This window comes from Heterodontus francisci, chromosome 6, assembly GCF_036365525.1.
Source record: "Heterodontus francisci isolate sHetFra1 chromosome 6, sHetFra1.hap1, whole genome shotgun sequence".
Classification (NCBI taxonomy): domain Eukaryota; kingdom Metazoa; phylum Chordata; class Chondrichthyes; order Heterodontiformes; family Heterodontidae; genus Heterodontus; species Heterodontus francisci.
Genome location: NC_090376.1, coordinates 116507593 through 116529450, shown reverse-complemented (window position 1 = coordinate 116529450; position 21858 = coordinate 116507593). Strand labels below are relative to the sequence as shown.

Here is a 21858-nt window from a genome sequence, read left to right as displayed (position 1 = left end):
GTCCACTATACCACCAATTTTGTTGTCATCTGCAAACTTACGAATCATGCCCCCTACATTCACATCCAAGTCATTAATATATATGACAAACAACAGAGGGCCCAGCACCGATCCCTGCGGCACACCACTGGTCACCGGCTTCCAATCTGAAAGATAACCCTCTACTACCACCCTCTGCCTCCTATCACCAAGCCAATTTTGTATCCAATTGGCCAGCTCACCCTGGATCCCATGTGTTCGAACCTTCTGGACCAGCCTACCCAGCAGGACCTTGACAAAGGCCTTGCTAAAGTCCATGTAGACAATGTCCATCACCCTGCCCTCGTCAATCCTCTTGGTCACCTCCTCGAAAAACTCAATCAAATTCGTGAGACATGATTTCCCACGCACAAAGCTATGCTGACTATCCCTAATCAGATCATGCCTTTCCAGATGCATATAAATCCTGTCTCTCAGAATCCCTTCCAATAACTTTCCCACCACTGATGTAAGGCTCACCGGCCTGTAGTTCCCTGGCTTATCCCTGCTGCCCTTCTTAAATAATGGCACAACATTAGCTAACCTCCAGTCTTCCGGTACCTCACCCGTGGCCAACGATGATACAAAAATCTCTGCCAGGGCCCCATCAATCTCCACCCTTGCTTCCCATAGCATCCTAGGATACACCTGGTCAGGCCCTGGGGGTTTATCCACCTTAATGCGCTTCAAAACCTCCAACACCTCCTCCTTTGTAATGTTGATATGCTCCAGAATATCGCTGTTCCCTCCCTTGAACTCACGAGCTTCCATGACCTTCTCCACGGTAAATACAGACAAGAAGTATTCATTTAAGACCTTGCCCATTTCCCATAGATTACCACACTGTTCCTTAAGGGGACCTACTCTCTCCCTTGCTACCCTTTTACTCTTAATATACTTATTGAATCTTTTGGGATTCTCCTTTATCTTATCTGCCAGGGAAATCTCATGGCCCCTTTTCGCCCTCCTAATTTCCTTCTTAAGTGTAGTCCTACATCCCCGATACTCCTCGAGGGACTCACTTGATCCCAGCGGCCTATACCTAACATATACCTCCTTCTTTGTCCTGACCAGACCCTCAATGTCACTCATGAACCAAGGTTCCCTAACCGTGCCAGCCTTGCCCTTCCAACTCACAGGAACATGCCGGCCCTGAACTCTTCCTCTCTCACTTTTAAAAGCCTCCCACTTGCCAGATGTCCCTTTACCTGTAAACAGCCTCTCCCATTCAAATTTTGAGAGTTCCTGTCTGATGCCATCGAAATTAGCCTTCCCCCAATTTAGGACTTCAACCTGAGGACCAGTCCTATCAAAGAATAAAGAACAGTACAGCACAGGAACAGGCCATTTGGCCCTCCAAGCCTGTGCCGATCTTGACGCCTGTCTAAACTAAAACCTTCTGCACTTCTGGGAACCGTATCCCTCTATTCCCATCCAATTCATGTATTTATCAAAATGCCTCTTAAACGTCGCTATCGGACCTGCTTCCACCACCTCCCCCGGCAGCAAGTTCCAGGCACTCACCACCCTCTGTGTAAAGAACTTGCCTCGCACATCCCCTCTGAACTTTGCCCCTCGAACCTTATACCTATGTCCCCTAGTAACTGACTCTTCCACCCTGGGAAAAAGCTTCTGACTATCCACTCTGTCCATGCCACTCATAACTTTGTAAACCTCGATCATGTCGCCCCTCCACCTCCGTCGTTCCAGTGAAAACAATCCGAGTTTAACCAACCTCTCCTCAAAGCTAATGCCCTCCAGACCAGGCAACATCCTGGTAAACCTCTTCTGTACCCTCTCCAAAGCCTCCATGTCCTTTTGGTAGTGTGGCGACCAGAATTGCACGCAATATTCCAAGTGTGGCCTGACTAAAGTTCTGTACAGCTGCAGCATGACTTGCTAATTTTTATACTCTATGCCCCGACCGATGAAGGCAAGCATGCCGTATGCCTTCTTGACTACCTTTTCCACCTGCGTTGCCACTTTCAGTGTCCTGTGGACCTGTACGCCCAGATATCTCTGCCTGTCAATACTCCTAAGGGTTCTGCCATTTACTCTATACTTCCCATCTGTATTAGACCTTCCAAAATGCATTACCTCACATTTGTCCGGATTAAACTCCATCTGCCATTTCTCCGCCCAAATCTCCAACCGATCTATATCCTGCTGTATCCTCTGACAATCCTCATCACTATCCGCAACTCCATCAACCTTTGTGTCGTCCACAAACTTACTAATCAGACCAGCTACATTTTCCTCCAAATCATTTATATATACTACAAAGAGCAAAGGTCCCAGCACTGATCCCTGCGGAACACCACAAGTCAGAGCCCTCCTTTCAGAAAAGCACGCTTCTACTGCTACCCTCTGTCTTCTATGACAGAGCCAGTTCTGAATCCATCTTGCCAGCTCACCTCTGATCCCGTGTGACTTCACCTTTTGTATCAGTCTGCCATGAGGGACCTTGTCAAAGGCTTTACTGAAGTCCACTGTCCACTAGACAACATCCACTGCCCTTCCTTCATCAATCATCTTCAGCACTTCCTCAAAAAACTCAATCAAATTAGTGAGACATGACCTCCCCTTCACAAACCCATGCTGCCTTTCGCTAATAAGTTTGTTTGTTTCCAAATGGGAGTAAATCCTGTCCCGAAGAATCCTCTCTAATAATTTCCCTACCACTGACGTAAGGATACAGAGTGGCATGGCAGCTCCCTCCTTTGCGCAGAAACTACCTCCAGAGAGGGTCTACCGGCTGAGGTTCAACTACCTGCAGGTATCTGAGTAGCAGTGTCTCCAAAGACTGCGCCTCTCCAGGGAGGCCGTCAATGCCATGATGCAGAATGAGCATGGGACTTGGTGGACTCGCTGTGGGACTTGGGGGGCACTTGATGCCAGTGGTACTGAAGGTCACATGGCACTAAACATCTATGCCACACTGCATCATTTTAGGGATCCACTAGGCGCAGTGGTTAGCACTGCAGCCTCACAGCTCCAGCGACCTGGGTTCGGTTCTGGGTACTGCCTATGTGGAGTTTGCAAGTTCTCCCTGTGACCATGTGGGTTTTCGCCGGGTGCTCTGGTTTCCTCCCACAGCCAAAGACTTGCCGGTTGATAGGTAAATTGGCCATTGTAAATTGCCCCTAGTGTAGGTAGGTGGTAGGGAATATGGGATTAATGTAGGATTAGTATAAATGGGTGGTTGTTGGTCGGCACAGACGTGGTGGGCCGAAGGGCCTGTGTCAGTGCTGTATCTCTCTCTATCACTATAACATGTAAACATAAAATATAAAGACATGTGTGCAATCTCCCAGTCTGCCGTGCATCAAGGAGGTTACCAATGCCCTGTGCAGGAGGGCCAGTGACTATGTGCACTTGTGCACTGATCCAAACAGCAGGATTAGGGGTCATTGCTGGATTTCGCCAGGTGCAAGGGGTTATTGACTGCACGCATGTGGCCATCAAGGTTCCTACTGACCATTCTTCTGCCTTCATTAACCAAAAGGGCTTCCACTTCCTCAATGTGCAATTGGTCTATGACCAGTCTTCCAGGCATGTGTACGATTCCCAGGAAGCAGCCATGACGTCTACACACTAAGGCAATCCAGGTGCTAGACCTTTTCCATGCCCCTCACACACAGATGCAGAGGAGAGGTACAACATTTGACACGGCTCAACCTGAGCGACCATCGAGCAGGTCATTTGTCTCCTCAAGGTGAGATTCAGGTGCCTTGACCAATCCAGTAGAGACCTTCAGTAGGTCCCGGCAAGGGTCTCACCTATTGTGGTGATTTGCACAACCTGGTGCTACAGAGTGGGGAGGCACAAGACGCCCTTAGACATTCACATTTCCTTTGAGCCTTACCACCTTTTTGAACCACAACAATAAAGCTTTACTTTTAAGTAGCCCTGGTGTCGCCTTTTTCCTTCTACACTGCAGCACCCAGGTGCACTTTGCACAAGGCCGGAGCATTGCATGCTGAAGACCTGGTCCCTTGCTTCCATGCCCTCGAGAGGAAGGGTTTAAACAGATTCCCAAAGGGCATCAACAACAGAAAGGAGATGTAGTGAGTGAACATCATTATTTTATTCTACATCACACTAATCATGCTATTAACCATTTCGGCTGCATCTTTTCTCCTGATCCCCTAAGTGCATCTAGGTGCTCTTCTTAAAGCTTTTCCGGGTACTCCTACGTGGTGCTCCCCTTGCGCTGTCAGCTGAGGTGGAGGCAGGCTGCTGACCTTGCTGCACCCTGGCTTGGAATGACCTTATCAGCTGTCCTCTGACTGTGTGAGACCTGGAGGGGCTGTACAGGCAGTAGACAAGGTTCAAGGGCAGCAAAGGCACCAGACAAGGTTGGGGGGTAGTGAACGCTGCAGACAAGGTCCAGCGGCAGTGAAGGCATCAGACAAGGTCCAGGGGCTGTACAGGCTACAACCAAGCTCCAAGGGGAACAGAGGGCACTCAGAAAGTTTTGTTTCCCATCCAGAGACGAGTGAATGGAAGGCTGGTAGCCCTTGGCGCCAGCACCTACCATTGCATTAGGTGGCACCATTGGCAACCCCTTCCTCACCTCAGGCCCTTGATTTCACAGGCAGGGATAGGCAGAAACATGCTGCACCACAGACGTTTGACAAATTTATTGACTCAGTCACTGAGGAGGGGGAAATTAATTTGTATATAAAGTGTACAACCAATCTAATGCCATCAAAGCACAGTCGTATTTTAAACACATTTTCCCTATAAATAAAGTAGCTAAACATACAAACATCAATGGAGAGCAGCACAACTGTATTAGATGGCTAGCAAGCAAAATAGTATGCAATGCCAATGCAAACTACTTTTGTTGACAGAATAGAACTAGCTACACCATGTCATTGAATGACCTCTGGATTTGCACTGTGTCAGGAGTGCAAATTCATCCAATAAATCATGAAACTCAGTGAGAGGATTGTTATTGTGGTCATTGAGGTGAGACAACAGAAAAATCAGCAATAGGAAGACATTTCTCACACTGCTGTTGTCACAAGACAATTTAACCAGTGGTCAATGTTTGTGCAACTTCTCCACCTGCTTGTATGTAATATTTATCTGAAGACAGGACAGTCAACAAAAGGGCAGTGATCTCTAAATTTTGTAGGATGGAGCAGATAGTACTTCAGAAGAGTCATGCAAAACAGAAAAGCAGAGTGGGACAGGAGGAAACAGAGAGAGCAAAGGTAGCCAAAACAAGTTTGTTCATCTTGACAGGCTGTTAAACTAGGTCATGGATTCTAAAATATAGAAACAACAGAATCTTTCATGGCCAAAATGTCATTTGCTCACCAAAGCTACTGACAAAATTAGATAAACACAATACAAATAAAGAGCATCCTTCAGCTCCTCCAATAAAGCAATTCTGTTATGCCCCCCCCCCCAAAGAGTGGGGGGGGGGGGTTGTAAAATGGAGCTGGAGGCTTGGTGGGGTGGGGGGGGGGGCCTTCCCGACCCGCTCCCATGTCCGCCGCCAATTTATGCAGGGCGGCGGCGTAAGACAGCCGGCCCGCCCCAGGCCAGTCAAAGCCCTTAAGTGGCCATTTAACAACCACTTAAGGGCCGCTGCCCGCTGCCATGGGAATTTTACCATTGGCAGGTGGGCATCCCAGGCCCGAGAAAGGCTGCCTGACAAAAGCAGGCAGCTCTCTGAGGGCCTGGGGGGGCGGGGTGGGGGGGTGCCATGATCGGGCACCCTGTGCCCGATGGAGGGCAGCCCCCGCTGCCCCAACCACACTCAACACCCCACCCCTGTCCCCCCAATCAACCACCTTTGCCTCACCGGGGCTTGACCGATCACCCCCGGCAAGGCAACAAAAACTTACCTTGACTCCAGGGCTCCCCGACATCCTCTTGAAGCTGGGCTGCAGTCCCAGCAGTGGTCACCGCTCCTGGTGGCGCTGCTGGGACTAGGAACTGCTGGCCCGCTGATTGGCCGGTAGCTCCATTAGGCAGGACTTCCTGCCTCAAGTGGGTGGAAATCATCACAATTAAAGGCCGGGGAACCACAAAATGCGGGTCAGATCCCCAGGCCAGGTGGAAGCGGGTTCGCCGCCGACTTTTCAGTTGGTGGATGGCTCCCGTCCTCTGAGGAAAAAATTCCAGCCTATATCTTCGTCTATCACTGTCGATTCAAATTCAGCTCTGTCAAGATAATTATTAACAAAAAGATTTTCTGCAAAAAGTTGAGTGGTTGTTACTGCATGTATTATTCAATTAGAAATGTTTAGTCACTATCTGTAAGATTGTACTCCAGACTGACCAATTTATGTCCAAGCCAAATCTCTTACCTGTTACTAAAGGTGAATTATAAGGTAATGGAATTATATGATACAGACAACTTTCAAATGACATTGACCACTCAGGTTATCTGCTCTCAAACTGGATAGTAAATGATGCACATTACAGTTACTGATCTTTGACATACTTGTAAAATGTGTCTTTTAATCAAATTTGCAGAAAATAAATCAGTTAATGACTGTTTCTAACATGGTTATTGAAACATAATAAATTTTATTATGTTATATGTGGCAGTTTTTAAAACTGCAAATGCAGCATGGATTTTGTGAAGGAATTGTAGACAGTTCATCATAGATTAAAGTTTATTAAAGATATCTATTACATTGTATTTATCAACTGTTGTATATGGGTCAGAAGCATCCTGTTTTCGCCAGTGCCACTCAGCCCCCATACACTACACTTTTGTATTCATGAGGAAAATATAGTGCTGACTTCCAGAGAGTCCTTGCCTGTTTTCCCCAGAATACAAGTTCTGAAACAGTATGATTCCAAATGGATAGCAGCAGAATTGTGACATTTAAAATGAAATAAAAGTCCAGTAACTTTCAACATGTCACTGAGCTTGTGTCCCAAGTGAAAGTAATGTGTGCCACAGCATAAAAATTGAGACATTCCCTCAGTGACTTTTGCGATTTTAAAATGAGTTTACATAACACAAGCATTTAAACTTGTGTTTTAAAATAACCTAGCTGCTAAGCTATTTTAAAACACAGGGATGAAAGTTTATAGCTCGCCGCTGAGATCGGAGGCGAGCTTCAAACGACGTGAGGTGCACGCACGAAATGTGCGCCGCAGAGCCGCCACAATATTTTGTACGGCGGCTCATTTACATGGAGGGGGTGGATCGCCCGCCCCCAATGATGTAGAGGGGGCGGCTGCTTCGTCCCCTGCAACAGCATACGATACCACCATGCAAGTGCCAGCACCATTTTTAAAAGGCTTCAAGCCCTTACAGGTAATTTGCATTTTTAAACAAGCATGGAGGGAAATTTAATAAAAGATCGAGCACAGTGGCGAGCACCGCAGCCTCACAGCTCCAGTTTAGTGATACAGCACTGAAACAGGCCCACCGAGTCTGTGCCGACCAACAACCACCCATTTATAGTAATCCTACATTAATCCCATATTCCCTACCACATCCCCACCATTCTCCTACCTACACTAGGGGCAATTTACAATGGCCAATTTACCTATTAACCTGCAAGTCTTTGGCTGTGGGAAGAAACAGGAGCACCTGGCGGAAACCCACGCAGACACAGGAAGAACTTGCAAACTCTGCTCAGACAGTACCCAGAACTGAACCCGGGTCGCTGGAGCTGTGAGGCTGCGGTGCTAACTACTGTGCCACCCTCGGTACTGCCTGTGTGGAGTTCGCAAGTTCTCCCTGTGACCACGTGGTTTCTGCTGCATGCTTTGGTTTCCTCTTACAGCCAAAGACTTGCAGGTTGATAGGTAAATTGGCCATTGTAAATTGCCCTTCATGTAGATAGGTGGTAGGAGAATTCAGGGAAGGTGGGGATGTGGTTGGGAATATGGGATTACTGTAGGATTAGTATAAATGGGTGGTTGATGGTAAGCACAGACTCAGTGGGCTGAAGGACCTGTTTCAGTGCTGTATCTCCACATGACTCTCCCACCCCCACAATGACCAAACACTTCATTTATTGTCTTTACCACACAAAAAGGTTTTTCTACCCATCCCGAACATTCTCCCGAACTTCAATAACTTTGCCCTTCAACTCAGCATTTTGGTGGTAGTGATCATAATTCTGTCAGTTTTAACATAATTATGGAAAAGGACAGAGATAGAACAGGAGTTAGAGTTCTCAATTAGGGCAAGGCCAGTTTTACTAAACTGAGGAGTGATTTAGCGAAAGTGAACTGGAAACAGCTACTTGAATGTATATCAGTGTCAGAGCAGTGGGAGGCATTCAAAGGGGTTCAGAGTTAACATGTCCCCATGAAGAAAAAAGGATGATATGGCCAAATCTAGAGCCCCATGGATGTCAAGGAGCTTACAGGGTAAGATAAGGCAGAAAAAGAAAGTTTATGTCCAACATTAAGAACTCAATACTACAGAAATATGAGAGGAGTATAGAAAGTGGAGGGGTGATATCAAAAAGGAAATCAGGAAAACAGAGGGCATGAAAGAATATTGGCAAGCAAAATCAAGGTGAACCCAACAATGTTTTATCAATACATTAAGAGTAAGAGGATAACTAAGGAGAGAGTAGGGCCCATAAAAGACCAAAAAGGTAACCTATGTGTAGGAGCGGAGGATGTTGGTATTGTTCTTAATGAATACTTTGCGTCTGTTTTCACAAAAGAAGGGGGACAATGCATATATTCTAGTTAAGGAGGAGGAGTGTGAAGTATTGGATGTAATAAACATAGGGAGAGAGGAAATATTAATGGGATTAGCATCCTTGAAAGTTGATAAATCACCAGGGCTGGATGAAATATACCCCAGGCTGTTAAAAGAAGCAAGAGGAAATAGCGGAAGGTCTCACCATCATTTCCCAGTCCTCACTGGATACAGGTGTGGTGCCGGAGGATTGGAGAGCTGCTAACGTTGTACCTCTGTTTAAAAAGGGAGTGAGGGATAGACCGAATAATTACAGGTCAGTCAGTCTAACCCCAGTAGTGGGCAAATTAGTGGAATCTATTCTGAGAGACAAGATAAACTGTCACTTGGAAAGGAACAGGTTAATCAAGGGTAGTCAGCATGGATTTTATTTTATTTTTTTAAGAGATACAGCACTGAAACAGGCCCTTCGGCCTACCGAGTCTGTGCCGACCAACAACCACCCATTTATGCTAACCCGACAGTAATCCCATATTCCCTACCACCACTAGGGGCAATTTACAACAGCCAATTTACCTAGCACCTGCAAGTCTTTGGCAGTGGGAGGAAACCGGAGCACCCGGCGAAAACCCACACGGTCACAGGGAGAACTTGCAAACTCCGCACAGGCAGTACCCAGAATCAAACCCGGGTCCCTGGAGCTGTGAAGCTGCGGTGCTAACCACTGCGCCACTGTACCAATTTGTTAATGGAAGATCTTGTTTGACCAAATTGATCGAATTTTTTGAGGAAGTAACAAGGGAGATAGATGAGGGTAGTGCAGTTGATGTGGTCTCCATGGATTTTAGCAAGGCTCTTGACAAGGTCCCACATGGCAGACTGGTTAAAAAAATAACATCCCATGGGATCCAGGGAAATGCAGCACGTGCGTACAAAATTGGCTCAGTGGCAAAAAACAAAGAGTAATTGTTGAGTGTTTTTGCGACTGGAGGGCTGTTTCCAGTGGCGTTCCGCAGGGCTCAGTACTGGGTCCCCTGCTTTTTTGATATATATTAACGATTTGGACGTAAATGTAGGGGGCATGATCAAGAAGTGTGCAGACGACACGCTCTCCCTCTGTATCACCCTACTCTCCCTCTGTCCTCACTCTCTCCCCCACTCTCTCACTCCCTCCTCCACTCTTTCACTTCCCTACTCTCTCCCTCTCTCTGTATTCCCCCCACTCTCTGTCCCCATTCTTTTTTCCCCACTGATGCGTCCAGGTGAGATAGGGGTCTCGGGGTTCCCACTGAGCCTTTGCTTGGTCTCACCGTAACAAGGTTTAATTTTAGAAACACTGTGTTTTTTGCTCCCCCCTTAGTGAATCCTTATTCACTGCTTTCCAATTGTAAGGCAGAGAAATCAGGTAGGTTTTCTTAGATTTAAACAAGAAAAGTGGAAGTTTATTAATCTTAAACTCTAATTCGGTTAATGACTACGAATATGCGATGCAACAACACAAGCATGCATACGCAATAAACACACACGCAGATAGAGACAGAAAAAGTAGAAAGAATAAAGTGGAAAAGTTTGAGGCAATATCTGGTAGCTATTTACGGTCCTTTGAGCTCAATGTGGAGTCTTTGGTTGCCGGTAAGTCTTGCTGTTCATTGGGGCCCAGTGCACACTTTAACTTGTTCCGATGTAGGTGTCTTCTCTATCTTGAGGTTTAAGCGACTACAGTGGGTCCGGAGGTTTGTGAGAAAGCGAGAGAGAGAGCCAGCCGGGAGAGAGGCTCTCTTGTTCCAGCTTCAGTTGCAATCTGCCTTCAAACTGTCCTTTGATCACTCCAAGTTGGCCAGCAGGTTACTCATGTGACTAACTGTTTAAACAAACTGCTGCGTTTGTGGATTTCAAAGCTTTCGGTGGGGGGATGTAGTGCTGTCTCTTACACCGACAAGTTGTGGATCACCATTGCCCAAACGAATCTATGTTAATTGAATCATTGAACAATTCTTTTGTCTTTCTAAGCACTGTCTCTTAGTATGCAAAAGTTTTTTTCCAGCTACTGCTGATCTCTTTAAACAAGTCATCTCTTCACTCCAGCAACGGTTTAAAATTAATGTTCATATGACGAAATTAATATGTCGCATTCTTGGCAGGTGGAGGTCTTCATGACACCACTCTCATTTCCCCATCCTCCCTCTCTCTCTGTCCCTCCCCACACTCTCTCCCCCACTCTCTTTTCCAACCCTCTGTCTCTCTCCCACTCTCTCTTCCCCACTCCCTTTCTCTCCCCAATTCTCTGTCTCTCTGTTCCCCACACTATCTCTGTCATCAATCTCTCTCCCCCACTCTCGCTTTCCTTGCGACTGTGTGGGTTTCTGCTGGGTGCTCCGGTTCCCTCCTACAGCCAAAGACTTACAGCTCGATAGGTAAATTGGCCATTGTAAATTGCACCTAGTGTGGGGATGTGATAGGGAATATGGGATTAATGTAGGATTAGTACAAATGGGTGGTCGTTGGTCGGCACAGACTCGGTGGGCCGAAGGGCCTGTTTCAGTGCTGTATGACTTTAAATCTCATTCTTGATCCTTTCACGAGTGGGAGCAGTTTTTCCCTATCTACTCTGTCTAGATCGCTCAAGATTTTGAATACCTCTATCAAATCACCTCTCAGCCTTCTCTTCTCCAAGGAAAACAGTCCTAACTTCTCCAATCTACATAACTGAAATTACTCATCCCTGAAATCATTCTCGTGAATCTTTTCTGCACCCTCTCTAACACCTTCACATCTTTCATAAAGTGTGGTGCCCAGAACTGGACGCAATACTCCAGTTGAGACCGAACTAGTGTCTTATTCAAGTTCAACATAACCTCCTTGTTCTTGTACTCTATGCCCCTATTAATAAAGCTCAGGATACTGTATGCTTTATTAACCACTCTCTGAACCTCTCCTGCCACTTTCAATGATTTATGCACATAAACACCCAGGTTCCCTTGCTCCTGCACCCCCTTCAGAATTGTACCCTTTATTTTATATTATCTCTCCATATTCTTCCTACCAAAATGAATCACTTCACATTTCTCCACATTGAACTTTATCTGCCACCTGTCTGTCCATTCCACCAACTTGCCTATGTCCTTTTGAAGTTCTATGCTATCCTACTCAGAGTTCAAATGCTTCCAAGTTTCATATCATCTGCAAACTTTGAAATTGTGTCCTGTATACCAAGGTGTAGCTCATTACTATATATCAGGAAAGGAAGGGTCCCAACAATGACCCCTGTGGAACTCCACTACAAACCTTCCTCCAGTCTGAAAAACATCCATTAACCACTGTCTTTGTTTCCTGTCACTCATTCAATGCTGTATCCACATTGCTATAGTCCCGTTTATTCCATGTATAACTTTGCTCACAAGTCTGTTGTGTGGCACTGTATCAAATGCCTTTTGGGAGTCCATGTACACCACATCAACTGCATTGCCCTCATCAACCCTCTCTGTTACCTCTTCAAAAAACTGCAGCAAGTTAGTTAAACATGATTTTCCCTTGAGAAATCCATGCTGGCTTTATTTAACCTGCATTTGTCTCTGTGACAGTTAATTTTGAAATTTGAAATTAATTTTTTCCCTAATTAATCTTTCTCGATTAAATCAGTGGAACTTTTGTCTCTGAGAAATTTGTGGGTTTCATTTTAAGTCTTGAGCAAGTAAGCTAGGCAACCATTTCAACGCAGTACTGATGGAATGCTACACTGTGGAAGGTGAAATGTTTTGGACAAGATATTAAACTGAGGCATTTTCTGCTTTTTCAGGTGGATGGTAATGATCCTGTAATTCCAAGTCAGGTAAGGAGTTCTCCCAATATTCTGACCAACATTTTTCCCTTAACCAAGAATTGATGGACTGACAAGCAATCATTAATAATTGCAGAATGGGCATGTAAATATCGGACGAGGAGGCAACTAGGCTTGGATGGTTCCCTCCATGGTAAACTAGCCCACCAATGTTTGATATCAAGGCTCCAACATGAATAATGGTCCTTGGCAGAGATACAAAAGTGTGACTGGCCAGTATAGAAATGTGCCTAAGTAAGCAGTCATCACCTTCAGTGGAAATAAGTAACAGGACGTTGAGGGAAGAAAAACATCTGCTTAGAGGCTGGATCTGGTCCAAAGGAAGAGAAACTTTGGAGTGTCAGCTGTTTTTACTGAAAAAAAAACTTTAAAAGCCACAATTTAACTAATTAGGTGTGTCATTAAAGGCATTTTTATATATTTTAGTATATTATATGTATATATATATATATATATATCTTTTTTTTTTTTCTTTAAAAATATATATATATATATGGGATATATGGAAAGATGGCAGGATCCCCAAAGACACATTGTACAGCGAGCTCGCCACTGGTATCAGACCCACCGGCCGTCCATGTCTCCGTTATAAAGACGTCTGCAAACGCGACATGAAATCGTGTGACATTGATCACAAGTCGTGGGAGTCAGTTGCCAGCATTCGCCAGAGCTGGCGGGCAGCCATAAAGACAGGGCTAAATTGTGGCGAGTCGAAGAGACTTAGTAGTTGGCAGGAAAAAAGACAGAGGCGCAAGGGGAGAGCCAACTGTGCAACAGCCCCAACAAACAAATTTCTCTGCAGCACCTGTGGAAGAGCCTGTCACTCCAGAATTGGCCTTTATAGCCACTCCAGGCGCTGCTTCACAAACCACTGACCACCTCCAGGCGCGTATCCATTGTCTCTCGAGATAAGGAGGCCCAAAAGAAAAGAAAGAAAGAATATATATGGGATATAGTTTAGTGCTATGTTTATGAAAGCACAGAAAACTAGTGTATATTGTGTACGTAGATAAATAGGCAGTCGTTTGGACTGGCCTCTTTGACCAGGGCTTGCAATCCAGAAATTCCTAAATGCCCTCTACTTTGAACTTTCTCACATGGTGGCAGATAGTGGGGTAGGTTTGTGGTAGTCTACAACTACCTGTCAATGGAACAAATGTATGCTGTGTTGAACAGTGCTAGCGGGAAAAACCCTAAAATGAGGCTTTGCTGAGCTTCAAATGTCTGTACATTTAAGAGTCAACAGTAATGGACTGCGGTCCATTTCCTATTGGGTAACAATTTCAGTAAATCAAAACAGTAACAACTTTTATAGTGCCCGAGGGACCCGTTAGTGTTGCTGGCTTTTGAAGAGTTGGCCACTAGCAAGCAGCTACAAGCTGAAATGTAAAGACCAGTTTTAACTGGGTCTATAAATCTGCTCTACGGATCCCAAAAGCTAGCTGACTGAGGGCTTATATAACCCGACTTCAAAGGCCTTGCTAAAATTAGCGACCTCAAAGACCCGCTAAAACCAAGCCTTTGTGGTAGTGAATCCCAGAGATTTTCGGTTTACAACCAACTGCAAGAAACTCACCATGTTACAGAATCACAGAATTGTTATAGCACAAAAGGAGGCCATTTGGCCGATTGTGTCTGCACTGGCTGTCCGAAGGAGCTATCTACCTCGTGCCACTCCCCCACCTTCTCCTTGTAGCCCTACACATTCTTCCTTTTCCAATAATAATCCAATTCCCTCTTGAATGCCTTGATTGAACCTGCCTCTACCACATTATCAGGCAGTGCATTCCAAATCCTAACCACATGCTGCGTGAAAAAGCTTTTCTCATGTCGCCATTGCTTCTTGTTGCCAATTACTCAAAAACTGTGCCCTCTTGTTCTCGATTCTTCCACCAATGTGACCAGTTTTTCAGACACTTCATGATTTTGAATACCTCTAACTAATCTCCTCTCAACCTTCTCTTCCCCAAAAAAACCAGTCCCAACTTCTCCAATCTATCTACCTAACTGAAGTTCCTCATCCCTGGAACCATTCTCGTGAATTTTTTCTGCACTCTTTAATGCCTTCGCATCTTTCCTAAAGTGTGGCACCCTGAACTGGACGCAGTACCCTAGTTGAGGCTTAACCAGTGCTCTATACAAGCTTAACATAGCTTCATTGCTTTGTGCTGTATGACCTTATTGTTACGGGCGGTAAGGATGTGGGTGGCTCCCACTGTTCACTTCCCAACTGAATGCAATCATGATTTGTTTAAAATGATGAGTTGGCCCTTAAGTGCTTGACTTGTCAAATAAACAGACAGTGACGGGTTTTCTTGTGATTTAAAACAGAAGATTAGCTATTTATTGAACAATATTCATTCCCCAAAATGTTCGCAACACCATGCATGCATTCACCCTCACATGCATTCTGAATAGAATATAGGTAGAAGGCAAAAGGTAAGAGTTCAAGATGTGGTAGGTGTTTGTGGTTTACAGTAACCCTGTTGAATCTTCTAAGTAGAACAGTCTCTTTTCAAAGTGCAGATCTGGGTTGTTTGTAGTCTTGAATTTGTTAAGGAGTTGTAGATTTCTGGTGGTTAAGCTTCAGACTGGAGGTGGCAGTTATTTTCAGTTCTCTGCTGCACCAGTTGACATGTGGAATCAGTGGCAGGGTTTCTTCTTGTTCGGCTGGATCTTTCCACTGCACTTGGCTGGACTCCTTCTGTGAGGTTTAGAGTCTTTGTTAGTTGAAATATTGGCCCTCTCCCCTGGTGTGACCACACAATGGACCAGGACGTGGACTCCATAGCCATCCATTCATGTCTGAATGGGTAGAATCCTGTTACGATATGGCTAATTCATACCTTTGTTTTAGAGGAATGATAGAACTGTAGAACAGTTGCGGCACAGAAAGAGGCCGTTCAGCCCATCATATCTGCGCCGGCTGAAAAAACTAGCTGCCCATTCTAATCCCACCTACCAGCACCTAGTCCGTAGCCTTGCAGGTTACAGCACTTCAGGTGCAGGTCCAGGTACCCTTTAAATGAGTTGAGGGTTTCTGCCTCCACCACCGATCCAGGCAGCAAATTCCAGACACACACTACCCTCTGGGTGAAAAGCTTTTTCCTCATGTCCCCTCTAATCCTTCTACCAATCACCTTAAATTAGTGCCCCCTGGTAATTAACCTCTCCACTAGGGGAAGCAGGTCCTTCCTGTCTACTCTAGGCCCCTCATAATTTTGTATACCTCAATTAAGTCACCCCTCAGCCTCCTCTGTTCCAAGAAAAACAAATCCTAGCCTATCCGATCTTTCCTCATCGCTGCTACTTTCAAGCCCTGGCATCATTCTTGTGAATCTCCTCTGTAGTCTCTAGAACAATTATGTCCTTCCTGTATTGTAGGGGCCAGAACTGTACGCAATACCCCAGCTGTGGCCTAACCAGCATTTTATGCAGTTCCCGCATTACATCCCTGTTTTTGTATTCTAAACCTCGGCCAATAAAGGAAAGCTTTCCATATGCCTTCTTCATCACTCTATCAACCTGTCCTGCAATCTTCAGGGACCTGTGGACATGCACTCCAAGATGTATCACTTCCTCTACCTCTCTCAATTGTGTATTCCTTTGCTTTGTTTGTCCTCCCCAAGTGCATTACCTCACACTTCTCCGGATTGAATTCCATTTGCCACTTTTCCGCCCACTCATCCAAACTGTTGATACCATTCTGGAGTCCACAGCTATCCACTTCACTATCAACTATGCGACCAATTTTTGTGTCAACTGCAAATTTCCCAATCATGCCTCCCATATTTAAGTCCAAATCATTAATATATACCACAAACAGCAAGGGACCCAACACTGAGCCCTGTAGAATGCCACTGGAAACCACTTTCCATTCGCAAAAATATCCCTTTGTTTCCTGTCACTGAACCAATTTTGGATCCAACCTGCCACATTCCCCTGTATCCCATGGGCTTTTACTTTTCAGACCAGTCTGCCTTGTGGGACCTTGTCAAATGCCTTGTTAAAATCTATGTAGACAACATCCACTGCACTACCCTCATCAATGCTCCTTGTTACTGCCTCAAAAAATTCAATTAATTTGGTAAGACATGACCTGCCCTTAACAAATCCATGCTGACTATCCCTGATAGTCAGGGACAGCATGGACTTTTTAAGAGCAAATCATGTTTAACTAACTAGATTGAGTTTTTTGAGTAGGTAACAGAGAGGGTTGATGAGGGTAATGATGCTGATATGGTGCACATGGACTTCCAAAAGGCACTTGATAAAGTGCTGCACAACAGACTTGTGAGCAGAGTTGGTACAAAATTGGCTGAGTGCCAGAAATAGACAGTAGTGATTAATGGATGTTTTTCGGACTGGAGGAAGTTTTGTAGTGGAGTTCCCTTGGGGTCAGTGTTAGGACCCTTGCCCTTCCTGATATATATTAATGATCTAGACCTTGGTGTCTTTTTTTATTCATTCGTGGCATGTGGGCATCTCTGGCCGGACCAGCATTTATTGCCCATCCCTAACTGCCCATGAGAAGGTGGTGTTGAGCTGCCTTCTTGAACCGCTGCAGTCCATGTTGGGTAGGGACACCCACAGTGCTGTTAGGACGGGAGTTCCAGGATTTTGACCCAGCGCTAGTGAAGGAACGGCGGTATAGTTCCAAGTCAGGATGGTGCGTGGCTTGGAGGGGCTCTTGCAGGTGGTGGTGTTTCCAACCATTTGCTGCCCTTGACCTTCTAGGTGGTAGAGGTCGTTGGTTTGGAAGATGCTGTCTAAGAAGCCTTGGTGCATCTTGTAGATGATACACACTGCTGCCACTGTGCATCAGTGGTGGAGGGAGTGAGTATTGTGGATGGGGTGCCAATCAAGTGTGCTGCTTTGTCCTGGATGGTGTCAAGCTTCATCAGTGTTGTTGGAACTGCGCCAATCCAGGCAAGTGGAGAGTATTCCATCACACTCCTGACTTGTGCCTTGTAGATGGTGGACAGGCTTTGGGGAGTCAGGAGGTGAGTTACTCGCCTCAGGATTCCTAACCTCTGACCTGCTCCTGTAGCCATGATATTTATATGGCTACTCCAGTTCTGTTCATGGTCAATGGTAACCCCCAGGATGTTGAAAGTGGGGGATTCAGCGATGGTAATGCCACTGAATGTCAAGGAGAGATGGTTAGATTCTCTCTTGTTGGAAATGATGGTATAGTGGACAGTGAAGAAGGTTGTCTAAGGTTACAACAGGATATCGATAAACTGGGAAAGTAGGCAAGGGATTGGCAAATGGAATTTAACGCAGACAAGTGCAAAGTGATGCATTTTGGGAAGTTAAACCAGGGCAGGACATCTACAGTGAATGGCAGGGCCCTGGGGAGTGTTGTTGAGCAGAGAGACCTTGGGGTGCAAGTATATAGTTCCCTGAAAGTGGCAACACAGGTAGACAGGGTGGTGAAGAAGGCGCATGGCATGCTTGCCTTCACCGGCCGAAGCATTGAGTTCAAGAGTTGGGATGTCATGTTACAGTTGTACATAACGTTGGTTAGGCAGCATTTGTGATTAGGCAGATGTGATTAAGCTAGAGAGGGTGCATAAAAGATTCACAAGGAGGTTGCCTGGTTTGGAGGACATGAATTATAAAGAGAGATTGGATAGGCTGAATCTGTTTTCTCTGGAGCGAAGGAGGCTGAGAGGGGACATGATAGAGGTATATAAAATTGAGAGGCATAGATAGGGTAGATAGCCAGAGTCTGTTTCCCATGGTAGGGGTGACTAAAACTAGAGGGCATAGATTTAAGGTGAGAGGGAAGAGGTTTAAAGGGGATCAAAGGGGTAAATTTCTCACACAAAGAATAGTGGGTATCTGGAATGAGCTGCCTGAGAAGGTGGTGGAGGCAGGAATAGTAGCAACATTTAAGAGGCATCTGGACAGGTAGTTGAATGAGCAAGGCATAGAGGGATATGGAATTAATGCAGGCAGGTGGGATTAGTATAGATAGGCATTATGGTTGGCATGGACGCGGTGGGCCGAAGGGCCTGTTTCTGTGCTGTACGACTCTATAACTCTCGCTATGACTCTATCGTCATTGACTGGCACTTGTGTGGCACGAATGTTACTTGTTAGTTATCGGCCCAAGCCTGGATATTGTCCATGTCTTGCTGCATTTCTACATGGACTGCTTCAGTATCTGAGGAGCCGCAAATGGTGTGAACATTGTGCAATCATCAGCGAACATCCCCACTTCTGACCTTATGATTGAAGAAAGGTCATTGATGAAGCAGCTGAAGATGGTTGGGCCTAGGACACTACCCTGAGGAACTCCTGCAGTGATGTCCTGGAGTTCAGATGATTGACCTCCAAAAACCACAACCATCTTCCTTTACACAAGGTATGACTCCAACCAGCGGAGAGTTTTCCCCAATTCCCATTGATTTCAGTTGTGCTAAGGCTCCTTGATGTCATACTCAGTCAAATGCTGCCTTGATGTCAAGGGCAGTCACTCTCACCTCACCTTTTGAGTTCAACTCTTTTGTCCATGTCTGAACCAAGACTGTAATGAGGTCAGGAGATGAGTGGCCCTGGCGGAACCCAAACTGAACATCACTGAGCAGCTTATTGCTAAGCAAGTGCCGCTTGGTAGCACTGTCGACGACACCTTCCATCCCTTTACTGATGATTGAGAGTCGACTGATGGGGCAGTAATTGGCCTGGTTGGACTTGTCCTGCTTTTTGTGTACAAGACATACCAGGACAATTTTCTACATTGCTGGGTCGATACCAGTGTCGTAGCTGTACTGGAAAGGCTTGGCTAGAGGCGCAGCAAGTTCTGGAGCACAAGTCTTCAGTACTACTGCCGGAATGTTGTCAGGGCCCATATCCAGTGCCTTTCTTGATATGTTCCAGTCGTTTCTTGACAGTATGCGGAGTGAGTCGAATTGGCTGAAGACTAGCAACTGTGATGCTGGGGACTTCAGGAGGAGGCCGCGATGGATCATCAACGCGGCACACTTGGCTGAAGATGGATGCAAATACTTCAACTTTATCTTTTGCACTGATGTGCTGGGCTCCCCCATCATTGAGGATGGGGATATTTGTGGAGCCACCTCCTCCAGTTAGTTGTTTAATTGTCCATCACCGTTCACGACTGGATGTGGCAGGACTGCAGAGCTTAGATCTGATCCATTGGTTATGGGAATTGCTTAGCTCTGTCTATCACATGCTGCTTACGCAATTTGGCATGGAAGTAGTCCTGGCTTGTAACTTCACCAGGTTGACACCTCATTTTGAGGTGTGCTTGGTGCTGCTCCTAGCATGCTCTCCTGCACTCTTCTTTGAACCAGTGTTGGTTTCCTGGCTTGATGGTAATGGTAGATTGGGGGATTTGCCGGGCCATGAGATTACAGATTGTGGTTAAGTACTGGGCGGCACAGTGGCGCAGTGGTTAGCATTACAGCTCCAGCGACCCGGATTCAGTTCTGGGTCCTGCCTGTGCGGAGTTTGCAAGTTCTCCCTGTGACTGCGTGGGTTTCCACCGGGTGCTCCGGTTTCCTCCCACAGCCAAAGACTTGCAGGTTGATAGGTACAAAGAACAACAAAGAACAAAGAACAGTGCAGCACAGGAACAGGCCATTTGGCCCTCCAAGCCTGCACCGATCTTGATGCCTGCCTAAACTAACACCTTCTGCACTTCCGGGGCCCATATCCCTCTATTCCCTTCCTATTCATATATTTGTAAAGATGTCTCTTTAACGTCGCTATCGTATCTGCCTCACCATCTCCTCTGGCAGCATGTTCCAGGCACTCACCACCCTCTGTGTAAAAAACTTGCCTCGCACATCCCCTCTAAACTTTGCCCCTCCCTTAAACCTATATCCCCTAGTAACTGACTGTTCCACCCTGGGAAAAAGTTCTGACTATCCACTCTGTCCATGCCGCTCATAGCTTTGTAAACCTCTATCATGTCGCCCCTCCACCTCCGTCATTACAGTGAAAACAATCCGAGCTTTTCCAACCTCTCCTCATAGCTAATGCCCTCCAGACCAGGCAACATCCTTGTAAACCTCCTCTGTACCCTCTCCAAAGCCTCCACGTCCTCTGGTAGTGTGGCAACCAGAATTGCACGCAATATTCTAAGTGTGGCCTAACTAAGGTTCTGTACAGCTGCAACATGACTTGCCAATTTTTATACTCTATGCCCCGACCGATGAAGGCAAGCATGCCATGTGCCTTCTTGACTACCTTATCCAACTGCGTTGCCACTTTCAGTGACCTGTGGACCTGTACGCCCAGATCTCTCTGCCTGTCAATACTCCTAAGGGTTCTGCCATTTACTGTATACCTCCCACCTGCATTAGACCTTCCAAAATGCATTACCTCACATTTGTCCGGATTACACTCCATCTGCCATTTCCCCGCCCAAGCCTCCAACCGATCTATATCCTGCTGTATCCTCTGACAATCCTAATCATTATCCGCAACTCCACCAACCTTTGTGTCGTCCTCAAACTTACTAATCAGACCAGCTACATTTTCCTCCAAATCATTTATATATACTACAAAGAGCAAAGGTCCCAGCACTGATCCCTGCAGAACACCACTAGTCACATCCCTCCATTCGGAAAAACACCCACCCACTGATACCCTCTGTCTTCTATGACCGAGCCAGTTCTGTATCCATCTTGCCAGCTCACCTCTGATCCCGTGTGACTTCATCTTTTGTACCAATCTGCCATGCGGGACCTTGTCAAAGGCTTTCCTAAAGTCCATCTAGATAACATCCACTGCCCTTCCTTCATCAATCATCTTCGTCACTTCCTCAAAAAACTCAATCAAATTAGTAAGATACGACCTTCCCTTCACAAAACCATGCTGTCTCTCGCTAATAAGTTCGTTTGTTTCCAAATGGGAGTAAATCCCGTCCCGAATAATCCTCTCTAATAGTTTCCCTACCACTGACGTAAGGCTCACCGGCCTATAATTTCCTGGATTATCCTTGCCACCTTTCTTAAACAAAGGCACAACATTGGCTATTCTCCAGTCCTCTGGGACCTCACCTGTAGCCAATGAGGATGCAAAGATTTCTGTCAAGGCCCCAGCAATTTCTTCCCTTGCCTCCCTCAGTATTCTAGGGTAGATCCCATCAGGCCCTGGGGACTTATCTACCTTAATGCTTTGCAAGACACCCAACACCTCCTCCTTTTTGATAATGAGATGACTGAGACTATCTGCACTCCCTTCCCTAGACTCATCATCCACCAAGTCCTTCTCTTTGGTGAATACTGATGCAAAGTACTCATTTAGCACCTCGCCCATTTCCTCTGGCTCCACACATAGATTCCCATCTCTGTCCTTGAGTGGGCCAACCCTTTCCCTGGTT

General features: G+C 46.0%; 1 long non-coding RNA gene across 2 annotated transcripts in view; it reads left to right on the top strand.

Annotated features, from left to right (window-relative positions):
• LOC137371014 (uncharacterized) overlaps positions 1–21858 on the top strand; it is a 248214-nt gene that overhangs the window by 131005 nt on the left and 95351 nt on the right. For both annotated transcript variants that reach the window (XR_010975164.1, XR_010975165.1), the window contains exon 2: positions 12456–12488. This is a non-coding gene — a long non-coding RNA (uncharacterized lncRNA). The remainder of the gene's footprint in view (positions 1–12455; positions 12489–21858) is intronic.